This window comes from Ursus americanus, chromosome 7 (assembly GCF_024610735.1).
Source record: "Ursus americanus isolate L20-20 chromosome 7, mUrsAme1.1.p, whole genome shotgun sequence".
NCBI lineage: Eukaryota > Metazoa > Chordata > Mammalia > Carnivora > Ursidae > Ursus > Ursus americanus.
The window spans coordinates 5,848,162-5,866,192 of NC_142133.1; the positions used below are offsets into that span (position 1 = coordinate 5,848,162).

Below are 18,031 nucleotides of genomic sequence, written 5' to 3' on the forward strand. Positions count from 1 at the left end.
AGTCTATTTCTGGGCTTTTTATTCTATTCCATTTGTCAATATGTCTGCCTTTATGCCAGTACCACACTATTACTATGGCTTTGTAATAGTTTTAAAATCATGAAGTGTGAATTCACCAACTTTGTTCTTCCTTTTTTCAAAATGGTTTTGGTTTTTTGAGATCCATTGAATTTCCATCTGGATTTTAGGATTTCTAAAAATTTCTTTAAGTAATGCTTTTGCGATTTGGTAGGCATTGGGAATTGGTAGATTGTTTTGGATAGTATTGACCTCTTACTAATATTATCTTCCAAATCATGAATGTGGAATATTTTTCCACGCACTTGTGTCTTTCATTTCTTTCAACAGTGTTTTGTAGTTTTCAGTGTATAAGTCTTTCACCTCCTTTGTTGGGCTTATTCCTAAGTATTTTATTCTTTTTGATGCTATTATAAATGAAATTGTCTTCTTAATTTCCTTTTTGGGTTGTTCATTGTTAGGGTATAGAAACACAACTGATTTTTGTGTGTTGATTTTGTATCCCACTACTTTGCTGAATTTGTTTATTGGTTCTAACAGTCTTTGTGTGTGTGTGTGTGTGTGTGTGTAGTCTTTAAGGTTTTCTACATATAAGATCATGTCATCTGTGAATAGAGATAATTTTACTTTTTCCTTTCTAATTTTTATGCTTTTAATTTTTTTTTTCTTGCCTGATTGCTCTGGCTAGCACTTCTATGTTGAATAGAAGCAGACAGACAGGGTATCCTTCTCTTGTTCCTGATCTTAGATGAAATGCTTTCAACCTTTAACCATTGAGCTGTGAGCTTTTCATATATGACTTTTATTATATTGAGGTGCTTTCCTTCTTTGCTAGTTTATTTAATTTTTTTAATTGTGAAAATATGCTGAATTTTTTTTCAAATGCTTTCACTGCATCAGTTGAGAAAATCGTTAATTTTTGTCCTTTATTGTGTTACTGTGGTATATTTATGCCATTCTTTATATAGTTCCTGGATCCTGTTAAATATCTCTTTCCAATCTTCAGCTCTCTGACAATACTGAATCTTTGGTGAAACTGTAGGTAAAGATTTTTGTCAATATGTTATATGTTGTGATACAGTAATTTTTAAAACATATTTGATTCCTCTAGCACTCATTATTCTGAGTTTTGTTTAAGAGAATATGACTGTTCTTATATGTTCACCTAGCCCTCTATTTATAAAACTTCCTTCTGATTTTTCTTTGGATTCTGCCTTATTTTTAATCTCTTCTCAAATCCCTAAGTAATCTACCGAGCATCCCCCAAAACCTCATTCTGAAATTGTTTCCTTTTCTGTGAAACTGCTCAGTATGGTGACTCACCACTGGGACGGTGTTAAAACAATAGGAACTGGAACTTGACATTCTCCTGGATGCCAATACTACCTTCTCATGTTGGGTATTTTCTGAATCTATGCAACTTAAGTGCAGGTGTTAAGCATATCCCTGGTTACTGGGGCAAAAGAAAAAAAATCAAACAATAAAACAAAACAGGATGATAACAGGGCCTAGCAGATATTTGGTAAGATAGGAATTTAATTTTTAAAGTCAAATCATACTTTAAAACTTAAGGTCAATTTATCAATGCTTTATTTATAGATATAATCAATTCCATTCAGAGAACATGCCTAAAGAATTAGGTCATAAATGAAGGAAAAACAACATGGAGCATAATGTGAGGACACAAAGCATGACGAGAACCGTCTTGTCCTCTCTGATATTTGTGATCCCCAAGCTCTGGGTGGTTTTTTTTTTTGTTTTTTGTTTTGTTGATTTTTTTGTTTGTTTGTTTTTTGAGAGGCTGCAAGTAGGTAGAAATGAGGGTAAAGGGAGTAATACAAGCTTGATCACAAAATGCTGTCTTATCATAATTACTTTCTAAATACTGCTGTAATTACACTTACCTGTTATTAGTTATGTATCACAGTGATGTTAATGACAATGGCATGTCTAAAAGGGACAGCTTATATAAAGCTTTCTATTTGAGGCCCATGGAGGCCAGCTAAAAATAATTTCAAAGCTGCAGTTTGGACAGTTTTTAATTAAATATTTGGCAATTGTATCTTATTTCACCTTTTTGAGAGCTTTCTTTTTCCCTTTTTTTTGAGAATCAAAAGGCTTCCCCCCCTTGTTAATGTCAAAGAAATAAATGTCTGCCTACAACTGTTGTTTTATGGGTAAAATAGTTGAGTCTTTTTACCCGTATTATAAAATTCTGGTTTGAATAATTCAGCTATGGGACCCACATAGAATTTCCTATGAGAAACCCATAGAGAAATCCAGTATCTTATAAAACGATTTCTATTTCATTCATGTTTTAATTTGATTTTTAGTACAACTTGATCATTAGTAGACACCAATGGTACCACGAAACCTCAGTCAATATGGAATACATGATTTATCATTACCTACAGCTCTAGAAACTCTTCCTCCCTTGATAATTGGGCTGGAAAAGTGAAATATGCAGGGCACCCCAAATTCCTGTCTTCTCTGAAATTGCCAAGCAAGTGGGAATGGGCTGAGTTCTCTGAAGTGTTATGTTTAACTCCTTCTAGTCTGGGTGAACTTGGGGTTTCTGCCTGTCAGGTGGTCTCTGTCACGAGCTTACCGTGCTCCTGACTTTATACAGCCAAGCTATACGAGTATCAAGTTTACCTTCAAAATCTTGGCTTTGTAGCTTCCCCAAGCCCCAAGCAGGAAGTCTTCTGGAATAGCTCCTGCAGGAGTCTTTGTTTGGCTGGTCCAGCTCCGAGGGGCTAGCGTGTGGCAGGATGACCTCTCATAAGGGGGTTAGCTTCTGTCTTATTCCCTGTCACGTCCAAGCTCTTTTCTGGCAACAGAATTGGTGCGGGTGCGGCCACCGTGATCACATCCAAGGAAGTGATGGGGTTTAAGCGTGGTGGGTAGAAGGACAAACTAAAGTTCTAAATATAGTCCTACTACAGGTGCCAGCACCTGAAGAATTCTAATAGTAAAATGAATTTAGAAAGTTGTGCTGACAGCAAATCACATGAGCACACGGGGCTTCATTGTTACCGAAAACCACAGGGCTGTGTTGCTCAGAAGAAGCGGGAGCGTCGGGCCCCCAGAAAGGACCCCCGAAGGGCTTGTCAGGCTCTTGCCCAATATATGCTCACTCCACATCATCCTTTCGGGATTTCTGTTGACTTAGGGAAGTGGGGGTAATTAGCTCCCCGCTGCTTCGGGAACTCTCCACGCACATGTTCTCTGACCATGGCAATTTGCAACAGTGTATAAATCTGGGCAGAAAGGCTTGGTCAATCATTGGTCAATTAACCCAGCTGAGGAACCGGTTAAGTGGCCTGGCAGGGTGGCCAGTGACGTGCAGGCCTCTCCCGCGGTGGGTGCGACCTTCCCTCTCTCCTCTCCCTTCCTCCACAGCTGGGCTTCCAGAATGCCGTTACTGGGCCACCTTCCTGACATTCAGTGGTAATTTTGGCTGGAAGGAGAACATCTGGGGAGGCTTCCTGTAGCAATCTCTGGGGGTGAACAAGATAATCAGGCTTAGCAAATTGGGTTGACTAGACAATGAAATATTTATTGTGATTCCTCCTTTTTTTTTTTTTTTTGAAGTTCAAAAGTCCTTGTCATCCCTGGGCTGAAGTCTGTGTACTTGACAGGAATTCACAATTAGATTAGAAGTGGCCTGCTACCACTTACTGATGACCTCAACCTGCGGCACGCAGAAGGCGAGTGACTGTGTCTGCATACGGGCTCCGTTTAATGGGTTTTCCCCTAATAAACCAGAAAAGTCCAGGAAACAAAAGAAAGCGATCCAGAAAACCAGCCTGTGTGATGGGCTTTCATTAGTTGTTGGTGGGTGAGATATTTTCTTACGTGGGTGAAAAGAGAGACAAACGCCTTTGATATTGTTTGAAAACAGACTTTTACATGAATAATGTTTAGTCTTAAAGATCCATGTTTTAAAATTTACCTCAAATGTATACCAAAAGCACCTACGGCATTGTCATTCAGACCAAAATGCTGATTTCCCTTTAAATATTTAGATAACGGCAGAAAAATCTCGCTACATCTGCCTCGTGGAGTTCGTGACCAAGCACTCTTTCCGAGTTAGTTGATTAGGTCTTAGCTGTACCCTCAAGCCAAGTCACATATCAGGGGAGAAGCATTCAGATCGTCATCAGAGAGGGCTCAGCTTTCTGCCCGAAGTGGACAACTGTGCTTCTTCCATGATCACACTAATTAGTAATTTGGCATCTAGAAGTTTCAATCAATCAGTAATCAACACTGATTACAGAGAAAGATGAAGGTTCGTCATCCGGCTATGAGATGGTGTCTGCTTGGGGCCTCCCTACCTGTCTCGCCCCAGTTCCTGCCATTGCCCCGGGGGCCCCGTGCTCCAGGGAGAAACCTTGGTATTCCCAAACCTGCCCAGATCACTTCTTCCTCGATGGCTCTACACCTGCTGTGTGCTCCGAAAGTCGTTTGTTGGGCAGCCTCCTGCCTTTCTGCTCTTGGAGACCCCCTGCTTCCATCCTCACCTCCTCCTCGATACCTTTCTGAGCTGTGTACTTTCCACCGCGCTCTATGCTGAGAAAGGCGTCTCCCCTGTGGCCTCCCGTGTCATCCTTGTCGTAGTTCCACAATATCGCTTTTCTTCTTTCAACACCCGCAGATATGCACGGAGGGTCTCCCCTGCGCTAGGACCTGCTCGGATGGTGCCCTCACGGAGCTCACATTCTAGTTGAGGAGAAAGATTAGAAACAGGAATATAAAATGACACTAGGTAGTATGATGACTGAATATACAGAGGTTTTGGCCTGGCTGACTTGCCCAGCACACTGTGAACCCCAGCAGGTGCCGGTGAATCTAGCCCCGAGCGGCACGTTCGCGTGCGGGAGGCGTCAGGAGATATGGAATAAATGAGCAGAGGAAAGGAGCATTCAGCCGACCTTTGCCTATGTTCCCGGTCTTTCCAGCACTGCAGGATGTAAAAGGAATAAAAGCTAATTTTTCTCATGTTTACAGGTGGAAAGTTTTCTCTTCTCCAAGAATATCTTTGTGACCTTTTCAGAGGTAATAAGTAATTTTCCCTCTTACCAGGAAAGAGCCACTGGTCCATATAGAGAGGCAGATGGCTGTACACCTCTCCTGCTGTCACTGGGTCATCATTCAGATAGATGACACAGCAGACACGTGAAAAATGATGGTCTGAGCCACAGGTTTCTATTTCTATTAAGTTCTTCGGCAGATGATCTTGAACAAACATTTGTAGTCAATATTTGATAAAAAGTCCGATTCAATCAAGTAAATAAAGCATTAGAAAAAATAATTTCATTCCTTTGCTAAACTAAATCCATTAAGACTCTAACACAAGTCGAATTGAGGACAAAGAATATTTAAAACAAAACAAAACAAAACAGTGAGACCCATTGCTCATTTGCATTTTGAAATTAATTGCTGCCCTAATTATTTGTCAGTAGAAGCATAAATGAAGCAAATATAACTTACAGTAAGCTTTTAGACACCCGCAGGATTCTCCCCTCAAGAGTAAATTGTCATAACGGTTCCGTGTGACGGTTTATTTTTGCTGTCTTTCCCTGATTGAGGGAAGAGAGAAGATTGGAAACGGAGCCGTGCGGAAATGAAACAGGGACTCCGGACGAAGACGTCGACACAGGTAGGTACTTTTAGTTTTCCCCTGTAAGGTGTGAGAAGGTAACAACCAATAAAGAATGCTGGGGCCGAGGGAAAGCTTTGGAAACCCTACTGATGTTGTACCTCCATTAATAGTAAGTGGAATTCCATGACCCCAACACGGAACCAGAAGGTGAAAAACGCTGTTAAGCGTGGCGTTGTTAGTCATCGCGCCTTGCATAAATAGGATGGATTGGCTTGAGTATTTGCTCCATCTGCTTTCCCTTACACCATGTCAGTGGAGCTATCGGCATCTAGCACAGCTGGAATATTTTTTCTAGCCCACAATCAGCACACATTGTTGGTGATCTCTCTGAAACGCTTACGAAACACCACAATGATGCCGAATAACAAACAGCTCCAAATCTCCATGACTGAAATTAACCACCATTTACGCTCATGCTTCCTGGGCTGCAGGTCAGCTGTGGCTTGGCTGATCGAGGCTGGGTTCAGGTAGGCGACTCTCCGGGGGACGTGCTCTGCGGGTGCGTGGGCCAGCTGGAACAACTGCTTCCCGCTGCAGTTCAGTTCCATTCTGTTTCATCTGACTCTCATTCTGCAAGGGTCATCTGACAATTAGCTGGCTCATGGTCTTTGCAAGGTAGAAGTGGAGGCTGTCAGGGAAGTGAGTGTAAACGTGCAATGCCTTACAACCTAGGCTCCAGATGGGCATAGGACCATGCCTGCCCGCCTTCCATCGGCCGAAGGAAGTGCCATTGTCAGGCTCAACACTGGTGGGGTAAGAGAGTAAATTCTTCCCATGGAGGTCAGTGTGAGTGTGTTGGGGGTGGGATGGGGAAGTGAGTCTTTGGTGAACAATAATTTCATCTACTAGGACTACCCATATTTAAAAGAAGACCTTCATTTTCTGCTGTGGGCCTTTACAAGTAAATTACTTAAAAGTTTACCTTTTTTTCCCCCCTCATAAGTTTGTTAATTATAAATATGTTAGATTAGCTGGAAAGATCTTCCGTTAAGATAAAAACGTGGAAGATTTAGAAAGATACGTGAATGAACCTCCAGCAACAATGGCCTGATGTGGCCCAATGGCGTCTTTCCCTGCCGTTTGAAGAAGGGGTCTGTCGGATGTGGGTCTGCAGGCCCTGCTCGGCTTTGAGGCCACGCACCGAGCTGCCTAGTATAGACCAGACAAGCAGAAATTTTGCCTCGGCAGATGTGCGCATGACTTCACTGCTCTGATTACAGCATCACCTCTCCCCTGTCACCAACTGGCAACCCACAGCAAAGGATGTTTTTCTGATCATTTTGCACTCATTAAATGCAGCTGTCACAACAGTGGATGCGAGGATGCATGCAAAACTTTTCTGCCACGTCAAAATAAAGCTGAAGAGCTTTTTAAAAAAGAGCTGAAACCTTTGAAGCCTGTTCTCAAGGAATACTGGAAATATTGCCTTTTGTCGGTGACAATGGCAAGTGTTCCGTTGCCACACAAATTAATTGTTAGCCCAGGCTGAGGAAGCATCGTCCATCAGAATTCTGCAGCAGAAAGCATTTGGCCGACCACTGGGTTCAGTTCCTGGCTCTGAACGACCTAGAGGTGTCATACTCACGGGAGCGGCTGAGCCCTGCTAGTGGTTTTAACGGGGCGGAGTAGTTCCCTGGTTCTTGAAGAAATGCTACAGGGTTGAAATAATCGGACGCCTCCTACGTACCCCGTTAGAGAAGGGAAACAAACAAGCAGCTTCGGGATCCCTAACACAGACTTGCTGATTAGACTCTCAGGGTGGAGGTGAGGGTCGTCCTTGGTCTTGGCTCACTCCTCAGAATCCATTTCACCGATCCACAGACCTGCAGGAAGGACTGTACCCTCAGTACTGTTTCTCGATGCACACCTCCTGAACTCTCCTGTGGTTTCCCAAGCACCAGTCTTACTCAAAAGTTGACTCTGGGTTTTGCTCTTCCAAGAAGCCTTCCATCTGCCCCCTCCATTGGGCCGGTAATGAGGCCATGGGCTCTGTTCCCTCCATACCACTGCCCACCTCTGTTTCACAGTAGTGACCCCTCTGGCCCTGTTGCGGCACCATCTGCTCACGGATCCCCACTCCACTGGGACTTTGAGAGTCAGGACTGGCTTTGTTTTCATATGTGTGGCCCTAATGGGGTAATACAGGGCTGCTCTCCCCCCTCCAAACGGTGAAGGGCAGAAGGGAGGAAAGGGGAGGAAGGCGGTCAGTGGCATCAGACAATTTTCAAGGGGTGGCTGGGCACATCTTGCCTCCAGATGTTGCTTGTACACATCAGGTAACAGAGATACAGATGTTTTCGCCTCCCCTCCTCCACCTCTGGGTGCACATTCCAGGTCCCCGGGCACATGGGTGGTAATTATTGGCTAAGTAATAGGAGAAGCACTTACCCCTGGGGTGAGCATGTCAGTCAGGGTCCAGTCAGGAAAATCTACCTCACAAGACATTTCTTATCTCTGAGTCTCCACCTAAGTTCCCTTTGGCCAGAGACTACAGGGAGCAGGAGAATGTGTCCCAGCCCCCCAACTATGAAGCAGGGAGAGAAGGGCAGGGGCTTGGTGACGGGCACCACGAGAAGTGGCCGAGCAGTCTGCCAAGAGTCCAGTTCACTCCTCTGTCAAGATGGCACACACTTGAGTGACCCACTGAGGGGTCTGATGACCGCATCTGCCTCCCTCACCTTCTCATGATAGGGGGTGATGTCACAGGCGACTTCAGGGAACAGAACATAAGGAATTGAGATGCCCTCTTCTGCGCGATGCCACACTGGTGAGAAAACCCAAAGACCAGAGAGAAGTGCCGAGTTGAAAGGAATCGTGGGAGAGAAGCCAGCATTCTCTGGAGTGTGGGTCTCTGCGCAGCACTGACCAGAGATCTGAAGTGAGAACGAGAGGACGAGGCAGAGGGTAAGCAAGCGCCGAACCCGGACAGTGTTTTGCCAGCTTAGGTGAGCCCTTGAGGGAAAAGGAGCCCCTTGTCTACACCACATTCTACCTTGTCCTGGAGAGGGAAGAACTCACTTCCTGGTTGCTTTGTCTATCCGGAAGTATATTTTGACTGGATTTTCTTACTAATTTGAATTTATTAGATCTACTTTATAGACACCACTCAACAAATCAAGAAGCACCGGTTGGGTGTCTGCTGTGTGCGTAGCTAGATCCTTCCCTCCTTCCCTGACTCCCTTGAACGTCCGCTCCACAGAGGCTGTCCTTAAACGCCCACATTGAAGTTGCTCTTCTCCGTCATTTGCTATCGTAGGCCCTGGTTATTTTCCCTGCCTAATGCTAATTATAATTAAAAAAAAATTTTTTTTAAAGATTTTATTTATTTATTCGACAGAGATAGAGACAGCAGCGAGAGAGGGAACACAAGCAGAGGGAGTGGGAGAGGAAGAAGCAGGCTCCTAGCGGAGGAGCCTGATGCGGGGCTCGATCCCAGAACACTGGGATCACGCCCTGAGCCGAAGGCAGATGCTTAAGGACTGAGCCACCCAGGCGCCCCATAATTATAATTTATAATTAGTTCATTTACCTGTTTAGTTATTTGTTTGCCTCTTCCAGAAGGGCAAGGCCAGCATCTATAGATGCCAGCATGGTCCCTGGCGCATCACAGCGATGACAAACGAGCGTACCTAAATAAATATGCAGAATGTGTAGTAGAAAATTCAATAAGATCCACTGCTTTTTCCCTCAGACTTCTTAATATCAGGCGGAGACATAGCTACTGGAAGTAACAAAACCAGGCATTGCAAGACAATCCCTTTTTAGAGAGACAGGGCGATGAGTTCTGAAGAAAGCCCTGCTGGTGATCTCGGCCATGGCGTGGGGTGTGTTGTAAGCAGAGAAGCAGAGTGGTCCTGGGTTCGTGGTGGAGACAGGCCAGCCTCCTCCGACTCCTGAACAATGCACTTCTCACTCACATGGTTTTTGACCTCTGGTGGGAGTGTGTGTGTGTGTGTGTGTGTGTGTGTGTGTGTGTGTGTGTGTCTGGCCTCAGCCTAAACCGTCAGGTAATTTTGGTGTCATGGACGGTCTGGCCTGTCCGGGGGGAGTTGTTCTGGATATCTTCTGATCTGTCTCCCCATCTCCCTAAAGTCAAGAGGGCTGTGCTATTTCCCTCCTCTCTGGTGGTCCGTGTGCCTCCGTGGCCCTCAGGGAGTGACAGTAGCTTACACCCATTCTGACAGTATTTAATTCTATTATTCATGCCTCTTGCCTCTCTCAACAGTGCTTTCCGCACACCTTTCATTTTAATAAGAAACACTCCCAACTCAGTATCAATAGCAACATTTTGAGTACTTCTGAAAACTCTTGAGGACCATTCAGAGGGCTCTGGGGTGTGGCGAAACCAGGGCTAGAGCTTGGAGGGTTAACAGTGCTTGCCTGGAAGGGGACCCTGGACCCTGCAGCTTATGGGAAGGAACTGGCCCAACCCGGAGAGTTCGGGCAGGCAACCACCTCTAGTGGGGGGGGGGGACCACCCGGAACTCGGGAGGCTTAAAATTTATATTTTCATTAATGAATGCTTCAGAAAGTGTACTGTCCCTAATTCCCTTCCTTGAAAGATGGAAACTTTAATGTGCAGTTAATTAAATGTTGTGTTGATTTGCAAGCCCTGAGCTCTCAGAGGCCTCGGGGAGGTGGAGGCAAGTTTAGAAATCAAACAACGGGAGGACTGGCTGTCCCCGATCTGACCACAGAGCGAGTGGCACTGTTTGCTCCAGACGCCCGGGAGGCGTGCGAGGCGCCCCTGTGGCCAGGACCTGCGTCCTGGGCCCGGTAGTGCCCGCACGGTCTGTTTACCGTGGAGACGAGCAGACCAGGGCCCAGCTGTTTTCAGGGGCATTCTTTTTTTTTTTTTTCCCCTCGTGCTCCAGCGCTTCTTTGTACTGAGAGGAGCTGTGTCATGCTGGAATTCTTTTCACAACAAACTCAAGAACCCAGCTGTGGCTCTGGAGGCAGCCGTGGAGGCTGAGGGCTCCTGCGTGCTGTCACGTATGGGGGGGGGCAGTTCAGCTGCTAAGGTGGGTTCCGTGTCAAACACAGTGCCAGCCGGGCTGGGGGTGGGGGGTGGCATCCGCTCGCGGGTGGCTGGGGCTCGGCCATCGGAGGAAACCGAGGGCCGGCTGGATAGTCAGGTACCGAGGACCAGAGGCTGAGCGGGGCAGGACGACAGAGCTCACCTTCCCTCGCTGCCACTGATAGACGGGAAATGCGATCAAGGAGTTCAGGGGCTGGATTTCGCAAGCGCAAGTCGGGTTTGCTCCAAGAGCTAGCACCTGTTACCAGTGACAACCTTATCATCCGTTTGGCCCTGGCTAAAGGCACAACTTCCGCAATTACCAAATGACATCTTGCAGGGTTATCTGCCACCAGAGCACGCTTTCCTGGGCACCACGCCTGGCAAGAGCAAAGCGCCCATACCTGATTAAGAGCCACTTGTGTCTCGTCTGGGCATCCGCGTTCCTGACTTGTAACACTTCTGTGCGGTCACCTCGCTTAGGATGCCCTGAAAAGCTGGCCGAGTTTCCAGGACTGGCTTTCGAAAGTGTTGGCGGTGCTACTATATTCTTATTACGAATAAAAATTTTAAACCCAAGCTGATAAACATATTTTTTTTTCACACTGAATTCATCAGGAATACATTAACATTTTCTAAAAGGTAAAGACAGAAAAAAAAAAAGAAAGAATTAAAAGGAGAACATTAGGATGTATTTGGCCATTAGGATCCCCGTTTCCATCAGCTGCTGTTTCTGAGCCAGAACCTCACCCCATGTAACTAACACTCGGGGAATTAGCCTATGGAATAATTATCACTCCTGATGAACAGAATAAGATCTTGTTCCCGTGTGTGTGCAGAGCCATTCATCCTAAGGAAGAAATCTGGAGTGAAAGCTCACAGCATATTTTGCATAGGTCCTGTAAAAGGATCCAGGCAAAACAGGCTTTGCAACATTACTTATGATCATATATGGAAAAAGCAGTTACTTTCTGCGGTGACATATGGCTGAGTTGGTACGATGCCCAGGAATCTCAGTGTCCCCCCGCCCCAAGAAGGGTGAGCCCCGGCTTCATCCTCTGCCCCGTTGTCATCGGGACCAACAGCACAGGCAGCTTGTGGGGACATCACCGGTCAAGTAAAATCACATCCACGTGTGCCAAGACCAAAGCTGCTGTTGGGCTCTGGCAGTTGGCAGGTGTACTGTCCCCGTCTGCGAAAATGGTTTTTCCTAGATCAGGGAAATTATGAATGGAGCCCATACCCATCTGCTTAAGATTCAAGCATGGTGACATTCCACAGTAAACCACGATGGCCAACAACAGTGATAAAAACACACTCTTCTATTGTAACGGTGATACTATCCTTAAATGATGGGATTTAGACTCTTTCTGATAATATTCCATAACCAGTAAACTCACTTCTGAAATTTCTAACATGGCCAGGCAAATAAATTCAGTTTTGTTATGGAAGAGGCAGAGAAATGTGACCACGTGAAAGCATGACATTCATAAATCCATTCATTCATTGATCGGACGGTTACTTGATTCAGTTAAGCCTCCCCGAGCGAGCGCCAGCTCTTGCTCAGCACGGGGGACCCAAACCGATCTTTATCTTCAGGGTATCCGGTCTTGTGAGAAGGACAGCGATTCACAAGAAAGTGACCAAGTGATGCATGCTTCAGTTATGGGGATGCCTTGAGAAACCTCTTCTTCTTGGCTCTGGGGTGGGCTGAGAGGGATTTCAACCTTTTAGAAGGTTGAACACCTAGGTGTGACCCTGATTGCTGAGAACAGGTGCGGAGGGCGGTGCCACTGGGACAGGCCCATCCGGCCGAGACTCGGGCTCTGCTGCTTTCTAGCCATCTACACATGCTGGAGACCTCCAAATCTTGGCTTCCTCACTCTCGAGACAGAGATGGCAGGGCTTCCTGCTGCCCAAGGTGCCATGGCTTCAGTGTGGAGTTTTAGGGAAGGAGCTTCACGGGACCATGGCGGTTGTGAGCGCTCAGACAGTGTCAGCACCCTGTAATGGGTGGGGCGTGGGAGCCAGGCATGGAGAGGCAGCCCCCAGCGGCGGTGGGGGCCCCTATGGGTGAGTTTGCAGCAGGGGGAAGATGCTCTTAGGTTTGTGTTTCAGGAAGAACACTTTGGAGACATTTCGGTACATGAGTTGGGAGGGGAAGGGTGGAGGGCACGGAGCTATGGCCAAAAGACCAGTCTGGAGGGTGCAGAGGCAAACTGGATGAGGGCTTGTGAAGGCACATCCCTGTGGGCTGGGGGAGGACCAAACTGGGGACACACTTGGAAAGTCAAATAGGAGGGAGGGACTGAGGAGAGAGACAGAGAGAGGGGAAGAGGAGGGATGGGGAGGGGGAATGAGAGAGACAGAGAATCACACACAGAGATACAGAGAGATATAGAGAGCTAGAGAAACAGAGGGAGAGAGACAGAGAGAGAGAGACAAGGAGAGAGGGAGAGAGAGGGGAAAATGGGGGGAGGTGGAGGGGGGACCAAGAGAGAGACCGGGATAGAGAAAGAGAGAGAGGAAGAAACACGGGGAGAGATGTGGGGAAAGAGAGACAGAGAGAGACAGAGAGGGGGACATGGGGGAGATTTTGGTGATGGGGCTGAGGGCCATGACACTGACCGAGATTGAGAATGCAGCAGGGAGGACGCTGAGTGCAGAAGGCGTAGGGAGGGGTGCCACCCCCTCCTCCAGAAGAGGGGCTGCCCCCTGACAGTGCGCAGGTGTGTGTGCGGCACTTGGCTTACCCCCAGTCCAGAAAGTCACTGGTGAGGTGGTTCCCGCCTGTTCGAACATTCCCAGCTCCCCAAGGCTGCCATGTTCTCTGCGTTCACACAGCACCACTTGCCCCACTTGTCCCGAGCTGTGGGCCCCCATCGGAGCGAGGCTCCAGACGGTGCGAGCAGGCAGCCGACGGCCGAGCAGCAGAGGGACACTGCGTGGTTTGGGGCTGGACTGAGTCAGGAGTTGGAGAGCTCAGTGGCAGGTGCACCACCAGCCATTCTGACCGCGGGTCTGTGAGGGCACAGCCGCATCCACAAGGCTCCACGCAGCCCCCCACTGCACCTGCTTCCTCCCTCCGTGCCCGGGGGCTTGCAGGTGCCACCAGACTCAGTCCTCTGTGGCTGCACACATTCGTCAACACCCAGGGAGCGCCTCCTTGTGCCGGGCTCTGTCTCGGGCCCAGGACACTGTGATGCTCCCAACAGATGGGGTCTGTCTTCTCTGCGCTCTCCGTGAGGAGGGGAGACTGGTGTTCTCATCTTGTCCTTCAACTGTGGCCTGAGGGGTTTGATCTCTTGCTAGAGAAATTCCAGGCAGGCAGCAGGTTGTGATTCCAGAACAAGGGGCTCATCCTCCCACTTCGAAGCCACAGCTGCTCTGCCTTCTGGTCGCGCTTCCCTCGGCCTTGGCTTCAGAGGCCCCAAGGAGCTGTTTTCAGGGGAGCAGGTCCAGGTTCTCCCACAAAAAATATGTTCTGGGGAAATGCAGCGAGTGTGGCCTCAAAGAAGAGGGGAGGATATTGCCTTCCCTTCTGCAGGCTGGTGCAGACTCGCGAGGGGTCGAATCCGCGGGTTTCTGTAAGGAGTGGTATGGCTTTAGCCGATGTGCCTTGGTACTTTGCCCTAACATTCACGGAGCACTTTGTGCGGGGGCAGGGCCTGGGCTAAGCCCCACCATGGAGTCCTGTGAGGGCGGGGAGTACAGGGGACCCTGGGACGACAGCAAATTGAACCGACATGTGGATTTTGTTCAATAAATGTACTGGACATTTCTGGAGCATCCCAGCAATTTGAAAAAACTCGCAGACCAACTGCGTAGCCTAGAAATACCAAAATAAAATAAAATAAAATAAAATAAAATAAAATAAAATAAAATAAAATAAAATAAAATAAGGAAAAGGTATTATTGTAAGAATGCACTATACGGTACATTTAATACACAACATATGTGTTAATCCACTGTTTATGTGATCGATAAGGCTTCTGTCAGCAGCGGGCTATTAGTAGTTAAGATTTTAGGGAGCCCAAGGTTATGCATGGGTTTTCCACGGCTGGGGGCTTGTTCCCCTAACCACCGCAGGGTTCAAGGGTCAGCTGGGTTTGAGAGTCTCTGTGCTCTAGGCAGGGGCAACTGCAGTTCAGAGAGGTTAAATAACTGGTTCCTGGTCACACAGCTCGTCATGGATGCAGACTTTTTTTTTCTTTGAGAGAGAGAGAGGAGAGAGAGAGGAGAGAGAGACAGAGCAAGAGTGAGCGCTCTTGAGCAAGGGTGGAGGGAGGGGGCGAGGGAGAAGGAGAGAGAGGATCTTAAGCAGGCTCCACCCCCAACGTGGAGCCTGACTCGGGGCTCCATCTCATGACCCGGAGATCATGACCTGAGCCGAAATCAAGAATTGGGTGCTCAACTGACTGAGCCACCCAGGTGTCCCTGGAGATGGTTTTTGAACCCTGGTCTTTGGATTCTGAGAACAGAATTCATTATGTTATAGCCTCTTGCCTCTTCCATAGTTCTTGATGTTCAATGATTTTATTTTCCGCTCTTACCGGGCACTTCAGCGGAGGAACAGGAGTTTGGGAGTAGCTCAAGGAAGAGGGACTGGGTGGAGGGTGAGGCTAGTGGTAAATTCATGGGCTATTTGTAAAGCAAATGAGCCCTCTTCTTGCGTTCAAGTGGCGCACTCCACGCACCTGGAATATCTTTCCTTTAACACAGCGACGAGCAGCATGCAGTCCTCAAGCCTTAGCGAGACAACCCTTCATCTAATAATTTCAGATACAAAACCCTTCGTTCAGGTTGTGGAGCCCTTTTGAATGCACACTCGCTCCTTCGGGGGGTGAACTGGTCCTCCCGCTGTGGCTGAGCCTGGCAGCCTGGGGCGCAGGAAGAGCTCTAGACAGAAGCTCACCCCCGCGCTCTAACATCTGAGGCCGTGTGCACACAGTTCGTGCCCCAGTAAGGAGTCTAAGAGACGCAGACTTCTCTCCTACCCACACACATCCTCAAAGAAGGGTCCAGCAAGATGTTCCCTTCTCACTCTTTGATAAGTAGTCGGTGGCGGAGGAAATCCTACCTGGAAATCCTGCGGTTATCCCTCCTTCCCTGTGCTGTCATACTTCTTGGGATGCTCCTAAATCCCCAGCCAGATAATAGGTCCCCTCTGTCTCCACTTCTCCAGCAACTGAAAGTCAACCATGGATCTCTGTTTGGCGTTCCTGCTCTGGGGTTGGCCTTTGGTGCTTACCTATCTCTGCTTTGTTTATCCCTTAATATTTATGGAGGGAGAGATCATTGTTCTCTTAAAAACCCCTGACGTCCTCCCAATTCACTGGTTTCTAGTGCGCAAAAATGTGTTTAAAACAGAAAAGTTTTCAGATTCTGCATTTCATGCAGCTCTTGGCCAAGGTTCCCCTCCCCTGGGCCATCATTCCTTCCCCCCAAGTCCCTCATGAAGAGGGCAATAGTAAAGGAGTGTTTGAAGCTTGGGTGTATTTTCAGATGCTGGAAAGTATTCTGTATATGTGTATTTATATATGTAATTGATAAAAATATGCAGACCATACACGTTTTGCCCCTTGAATTATATTCATGGAAAAAACACAAGAGTAAAAAGAACTACCTATGAAGAAAGGTTACTTCAAAGGGCCACCAGCTCTTGAGAGAGTTGGTAGGCTGTACGTGGATTCCAGAAACCAAGGCCTGCCTCTGTCCATGGGTTAAGAGGTATTGGGAGGGCTGCTCCTTCCACCCAGCATGGAGGTGCGTCTCGTGTCTCCTGCCAATGGGAGAGGGTTCTTTGTCCTCTCGGGGTCCGGGGCTTCATGGGACTGGAAGGCTCCAGGGGTGGGGACCGTGATGGTCAATACGACGCAACCCAGACCACCTTCTTTCTTGGTTCCATATTCAAGAGAGCAGCAACAGGCTTCCTCCCTCTCCCTCATCTGTATCTCATCCAGATACAGTCTTAGCTCTAAGATTATATCCCGAAAAATATTGTTAGAGAGCAAACCCCTGCTGCTTTCTACCATTTCTGACAACTTTAGGTTAATGACCCGGGCCCGATAGTATCAAGTCAAATTCAAAGGAAAGTCACAGATGACGAGAGACAGCCAGATCTTGTTCTCACCGAGTGTATGGCGCCCAGTTCACTAACAGGCGAAATCTGAAAGGCATTCACAAGGGAAGTCGGTGGTGACTCTCACTTGTGAGGTCCAGGTTGCTGGACTGGCCTTCTCTGCAGTTAGATTTTGAGAGGCTGTTGCATTGGAATTTGCCACATGGAGGTCACTCTGCCTCCCCTTTCCGGGCTTGGAGACCACAGTGGGTCGGTTGGGCTTTCTCCCTGATGAAATGCTACTGAGGGATTTGAGCCACGGGCTTGGTCGGTGAAGCTCATTGCCGTGGTTAGGGTGAACCACACTCGGGGCCTTTGGCCCTCCGTGTGACAAATGCTGAGTCTATGGCTAACTGGGGGGGGGGTGTCACTGCTCAAATGGGCGCTGTGGCCTTTCTTAATAAGAGCACGGGAATTCGCATGAGGTGGGCTTGGGGAAAATGTGTGCGATGAGGGGGACTTGGGGGATTGTCTCATTGCTTTCCTCTTAAGCTGACGCCTTTGAGGGGACGGAAGCCTAAGCCCGCCCACACAGATGAGAACCTACAGAAATGGTTAAGCCCTCCAGGGAAGGATGGTACAGCCCTCTTGGCAACTTCTGCAAATGTCCTAACAAACCTCATTGTCCGGACCGCCTTTCTTCCTATTGAACTTCTCACTGCAGTTTAAGCCGCTAGCTTCTCACTCTCTACCAGGTGGGGATGGGGAACAGCTGGTTACAATCTTCTGTGCGTCAACCCACAATTCTTGGAGAAATGAGCACACACACACACACACACACACACACACACACACATACACACACACACCCCAAAAAGCTCAGAGTTCTACCTTTAGGATTGTTTCTTCCCTCTGGAAAATATCCCCCAGATTAAATATAAATGAACTTTCGATTTCTCAAAACTCTTATTTCCTAGCCGATACCATTTATTTCCATATGGATGTTTTGCAAGAAAATAGTGGACCCTTAAGTTCTGGAGTTTTAGAAGTCTTGCCAATAAACTTTTGAAAATATGAATTAGAAGTCTTCCTATGGAAAGACATGTCATAAATATGAAGTTCTTGGAATGAAAGTGTCCATGAACCTAAGGGTGTGTGTGATACTGTCTCCCTGAATCTTACGGCATCAGGAACTGGGTTTTAAATTTGGGAAAGTGTGTGCGCCATAGCCGCTCGTACCGTGTGAGAGGATAAGCTTCGGGGCTTGGCT

General features: G+C 47.5%; 1 long non-coding RNA gene across 3 annotated transcripts in view; it reads left to right on the top strand.

Moving 5' to 3' along the window:
- The window catches only part of LOC123776002 (uncharacterized), a 69,979-nt gene that overhangs the window by 37,568 nt on the left and 14,380 nt on the right, over positions 1-18,031 (top strand). Inside the window, exon 7 of one of the 3 annotated variants that reach the window (XR_006775244.2) lies at positions 3,613-8,587. This is a non-coding gene — a long non-coding RNA (uncharacterized LOC123776002). The remainder of the gene's footprint in view (positions 1-3,612; positions 8,588-18,031) is intronic. The other 2 variants (XR_015725104.1, XR_006775245.2) reach the window with 2 other exon arrangements.